Below are 6,438 nucleotides of genomic sequence, written 5' to 3' on the forward strand. Positions count from 1 at the left end.
CCATATTTTTTGTTCCCTTTAAGCTTGCTTATTCTGCTTATTCATGTACCACAGAATTAATATAGATATGAGTCGAAATGCCTGTTTTTTTGCCTACCCAAAGACCAAAGGGCAACAAAACTGATTTTGTGGAGTGACTTCTCTTACCTCTATTTTCCAAAATGTAATTTAGAGAAAAGGTAGAAATGAATTAGAACAGATAGAATAATTCATTTTGGGCGTATGCAAAAACTTGAGGTACACTTTGCTGACTATGAAATTGAATTTGTGATTAAATGGCAAGAGAAAAAAGGAGAGATGCTTAAGGCTTTTGTGTCCTCCATGGTGGTTTATACCCTGAATGGATATTTCCATAGTTTAACAGATACAGAAATAAGTGTTTAACTCAGTGTTTCTGGTCCTTTCAAATCCAAGTCTAGCTTCTTCCTGCCTCTTGGAAGTGTGGAGAAAACAAATTAAACAAGTGATGGTAGATGGATGGCCTACTGCATCTTATTATGAAACAAAATAGAAAAGAAAGGAATTTCAAAATATAATCCCCCTTTCCCAGGAGTATTTGTCTTGTTCTCCATGAAGTTAAAGGTCTGAAATAATGTGCCCATCAGGGGCTCAATGTTGCATGTCCATGCCAGTTGGTCCAAGGGCTTGTTATGATGGTAATGACCTCCTGAAAGGAGAGCTTGGCTTGCAACAATACAATTGCTACCAGCTCCCCCGCTGGGAGAAATATTTTATTATTGTCAAATGTCCTCCATAGAGATTTGTTTTGCCTGTTCCTGTTTAAATTAAATTCAAAGCAGAACTGCATTACTATTTCTCTGGAGTATATTTGAGATAAACAACTGGTCTCAAAATTTAGGATTCCTGGCTAGTTCGAATTTGTTTATTAGCAGAAAAATTACAATAGGTGACACCGTAGCTGCAGGAATATTATTATTGCAGCCACACAGGAGATTTACGTACTGAGTCCATGGCTAAGAGCAGGAAAACTCTTTTTTTCATTACAGATGCCAGCCAGATTAATAATTAACTCTTTTATCAATGGTGCAACCTTAAAAAAAAAGTCTCAGTAGCTAATGCATTGCCACAATGTGCCACAGAATCCAGCCATGAGACAATTTGCTACAAGTAAGAAGTGCTTTGAAACTCAGGGTCATGAACCACGTCTGGGTGCATAAAAATATTTTTTAAACAGCAGCATCATATAGACAGCACCAAAGTCCAGACCTCATATACTTTTCTTAGAATTATTCTTTGAAAGGATTGAAAAGAATGTTCTGGACTAGATGGAATTAGTTGGATCATTTTGCCAGAGGCCTTCTAATGCAGCTTTGACAAGGGATTCTGAAACAGCAAAGCCCTAGTCAATACCAATTTTGTTACATACAGTTAAATTAGAACTGGACCTTATTCTACTTGAAGTGCTGGGACATTTGTGAACACCACAGTGCTTGTGCTTTTCACAGCCTACTGAACTTTGGAGGATAGCTGGTTTCAGGAAGTGCAAGCTAGGGAGGGATCACAAAGAGGCCCTAACAGGAAAACATACCAGACTATCAAGAGCATTGAATGCACTATTCATACTCCAATTCAATCTGCTATGCTCAGGTGAATTTCACAGTTTCTTTGGGAAGTGAAGAACTGCTGTTTTGTATTTTTTTTTTCAAGCACAGAAAACTAAAGTCATAAGAGCGATTACTAAAAGGAATTCCAGAGCTGGACAAGTGATGGCTAATTTTCCCTTTACATATGAGCTTTCATATGATGACAAATGAAAAATACTAAATGTCCATGTTAAAAATGATATCCTGAAGATACTTTCATGTTAATCTCTCTGAGATTCTTCTCCAGCCTTTTATTTTGCCTTGGTCTTCCTTTTGTGAATATAATCAATTGACCTGTCCTAAAGTATCAACTCTATTTGGACTTATCAATCAAAGCAGACATATAACCTATACTTTAAATGTGAGGTTGAAACACATTTTTGGGATGGATGTTAAGTAAAAGGATGGTTATGGGTTTGAGGATGTTTTTACAATTGGAAATTTCTGTGGCACATTATGGCCTTTTTTTGGTTGAATGACAGCTGGTGGTGTCAAAACAGGCTGGGGGAGAAGATCATAAAGACAGAGCACGCCACAGGAGTGACAGATCAGGTGCCCAGTCAGTTCCTGGGAGGGACAGATCCCAGCTCTGCCACTAGGCATTCCAGTAAGGCTGCTACTGAAGTCTATCCAGCATCGCTAAGTAAATAAATGGGGACACACATACTATCAGAGTTGTCATTAGAATTAAATTATATCATCAAAGGAAACACCTTGCACCTAATAAAGAAGACCAAGTGGTGAAGCTATTTTTTTTTTTTTTTAACTTTCCCAGTTGAAACTAGAGAAGAGTAGTAAACAATTGAACCGAAACTGGGTGTCAATGCCCTTAGGGCATCGAGCAAATGCCAAAGTTTGGGGCGTCCAGGAGGAGAAGCTGCTCTGGGGAAGGTGAGTGGACAATCAGAGTCAGCTTGATTTGACTGCAGCTTTGACCAGAAGCCAGTCATGCCCTAGCTGAGTGTTGGGCACTTGCTAGACCTTGGCAGGCATCATAAAGTTCACAAGCCCCAGGGGCTTTTGGCTAATACTATCTCCATTAATAGGTGCATAAAAGGAGGCTCCCAAGAACTTAAGGAACTCCCTGGGGCCATCCCACCACAATGCAGATTTGGCTCCTGAGGGTATCTCTGCTTTTTGAAATTTCAAATGAACCCAATAGGCTTGTAACAAAGCCCCACCTTAGTGCTGTTTTTTCACTAACAGGAAGAAACTCCAAAAGGTGGAAAGCACAGCAGCCTCGCTGGGGGTTGCACATCGGTGTTCTAGAAGCATCTGCCACCCAAACCCAGGACTGCAAGTGGCTGCCTCGGAGCTCCTGCCCAGCCCAGGACTGCTTTCTGCAGGTTGTGCCAGTGCCCTCCTCTTGCTTTGATGGCGTCCTCCGTTTCCACGATCTGATGTGTTATCTGGTATGATTTGTTAAGTTACTTTTTAGGTCTGGGGCAAGCAAAACGTTTCCCATAGGAACAAATGGTCTTGGCGCCTTTGCTTTGTGTCCTCTGGACTCAGGAGAGGTTTCGGAGACCATCTTAAAGCTTTCCCCGTAGTTGTGCCTCCCCTGTGGCGCAGCGGGTTTCATGCTGCGCTTTGAAGCTGTCCGCAGCCTCTGCAGCACGGGTTCAATTCCCGGCCAGCCAGGGAGAAACCCACATGGTGCAGCAGACCTCTCCTGTCTCGCCCGCTGCACCCCTTATAAATAAATAAATCTTAAAAAAAAAAAAAAAAAGCTTTACCCCTAGCAGTTTCTCAGCACTGAGTAGGAGTAGCTTTGTTACTATTTGCGTATTTGGCACATGGTTTCATGGGTGCATAGCTCAAGGAACACCATCTTCATTCCTGATGCCCCGACCCTTTCCTTTATAGAAGGCTCCCTGGTGAATCCTTGGCAAATATAAAATGCTGGTTTGTGTGTTTACGGATTTTAACACACAGTATTGAGGCTGTGGCCTCTACCTTATTCTGTTTCTTATTTTTCTCTACAGTAGATTTTTAAGACTTTTGTATGTTTGGGGAGGAAATATGTGCAGCAAACCATTGGAATACAAATCACATCTTACCTACCCCTCCTGTGAGGGATGATAATGCTGCTTTCAATTCCTTGATACAGGCAGTAAAGCAATGGACCTCTTCGGGTACTTTTCCTATGGACCAGATGATCATTTTCTGAGTTATATGCCAGGGATGGGTTACTGGATTTTCGACCATTTGTGTGTTTATTTTCATTATGGATATGATTCTACAGAATTAGATCATTTAAATGCCCATTAGTTGCATGTTTGGGTATTTTATCATGGCAGCATATACATTTTTATTGCTTTTATTAAGGTGACTATCTAAAATCCTAAATTATTGTTTTTCAATCCATGTCATTGCACAGCTTTTCTTATTCTTATACCTGCTCAGGCTGTCATTTCTGAGAATTGCCATAAACTTTGCTCTTCTTTTTTCTATGGGGTTTTCTAGCATTGTCTTCATTTACTTTGTATATTCTAGACAATGATCCATATTCTGTTTTTGGAAATGTTGTTTCCTGGTCTGTTATGCATCTAGGAACTATGAATTTGTGCGCTAGAAATTATTGATTTTGATAAAGTCAAATTTACCAATTTCACTCTTAGGCTTTCAGAATTAAAATGTATATTTTTGAAATTATTTTATATTTTCAATTTCACATTTGCATCTTTTAAAAGTCAAGTTCAGATATTGTCCCATTTTACTGTCACGTGGATATTGTCCCATTTTACTGTCTCTGACATGCAGTGCTGTATATGTTTAAGGTATACTCCCTCGGGGCCAATTTGGTATGAGTTTTAATTTTATTTCTCAACTTCTTAGTTTCAATGTATGATGTCACATATATGTAATAACAAATAACCATATATAAAGAATTCCTTTTCTTAATTTCTTTTAATCTACTATTTGGACTGTTTATGCTACTGGCATAATATCACATTATTACTTCAGTTTTGTGATTTGTCTTAGTAGCTGATAGAATGTATCTTCCACTAACTCCATGCATTTTGTCTTATTTTTCATTTTTTAAAAAGATTTATGTATACAAGAACTGGGGTACAAGGCAGAAGTGCGGGGGTGGGAGTGAGAGAATTCACCAGAGACAGAGTGGGGAGTAAAACAGGTGGATTGACTGAAATGCACCACCGAGGGGAGCAGTAGGTGAGACAGGAGAGGTCTGCTGTAACATGCGGGTCTCCTCCATGGCCAGGGATCGAACTTGTGCTATAGTAGCTATGGATTGCTTCACTTTACTGACACTTAACCCCTTGCACCACCAGGGACACTCCTGCATTTTGTCTGATTTTTCAAATTTATAGTTTTAGGGACATTTTATTCTTTCTCATAAATTTCAAAATGTTTTTTCAAGTTCTCAAAGTGATACGTCTGTAAATTTTATTAGAATATTTGATGTGCAAATCAGTTTGGGGAAATGAATACATTTTCAAATCAAATTAAATGAACATGTTATGTCTCCCCATTTATTCATAGCTTCTTTTCTTTCTTTAATTGACTTTAATTCTTAAAGTTACCTCTCTAAACTTTCATGTTTTCTTTGGTCAATTCCTACCTAGTAATAAATTTGTATCTGTTGCAAATTACAACTTTTATTCTATTACATTTGTGATTTTTTTTATTTTGCTTTTGCATAAAGGGGTATGATTTCATTTGCATATCAATCTTATACTTAGGAATTGGCTAACCTCCCTCTTATGTGAGTGTCATCATTTGTTTACAGTCCTGGATTCTCTCTTTCTTTTTTTAAGTTTATCAGACAGTAATTGGGTACAGTCAGAAGCGCAGGAGGGTGAGAGAATTCACCAGAGCCAGAGCAGGGAGCAGAACAGACAGACTGACGAAGAAGTACACTGCTGAGGGGAGCAGCGGGTGGCAGGAGAGGTCTGCACGCCATGTGGGACCCTCACCTGGTGACCAGGGATCAAGCTGGTGCTGCAGAGGCTGCAGGCAGCCTCGCAACCCAGCGCTCAACCACTGCACCACCAGGGGAGGCCCCAGGCAGTCTTATTTAATTGCATATAATAAACTCATGCTTTTCTTTTTTGTTGTTGCTTAAAAAGATTTTTTATTTTTCTTTTATTTGTTTTAAAATTATTATTATTATTATTATTATTATTTAAAGATTTATTTATTTATTTATGCATACAAGAGCTTGGGTACAGGCCAGAGAAGCAGGGGGTGAGAAGATTCACCAGAGACAGAGTGGGGAATAGAACAGTCAGATTGACTGAAGTACACTGCTGAGGGGCGCAGCGGGCAAGTCAGGAAAGGTCTGCCTCGCCATGTGGGTTGCTGTCTGGCTGGCCAGGTATTGAACTCATGCTGCAGAGGCTCCAGATTGCTTCATAGTGTGTTGTTTATCCCCTGTGCCACCAGGGAGGCCCTTAACATTATTTTTATTGTGGTAATGTGGTTTACAATACTGAGTATGTGTTAGGGATATGGGCTCACACCTCTTCATATATATGGACTTTCTCTGCATATGCTCTGCATCCTCTCTAAATTTCTATTGCAAACTGGCCAGTCTACTTCTGAGTCCATCTTTATGTTGTCATACTTACCCCAGGCAATTAAGACAATCGTCTCATGCTTTCAGCATTCTGACTACAAACCATCCTCCAAGTTACTGAAGGCAAAACTTTTACAAATGGGTTGCCAGTATATAGATGAACTGACACTTTTTCCCTGTCAACAGTAGCATTTTTTCAATTTTCTATAAAAGTTTCCAAAAGCCACTTCCATCTGCTTTTGGTTATTATAATGACTACAATTTGTTCTCTACATACTGAGTTTTCTTTCA

The sequence above is a fragment of the Talpa occidentalis genome, unplaced genomic scaffold, assembly GCF_014898055.3.
Source record: "Talpa occidentalis isolate TD23 unplaced genomic scaffold, MPIMG_talOcc4v2.1 talOcc4.8, whole genome shotgun sequence".
Taxonomy (NCBI): Eukaryota; Metazoa; Chordata; class Mammalia; order Eulipotyphla; family Talpidae; genus Talpa; species Talpa occidentalis.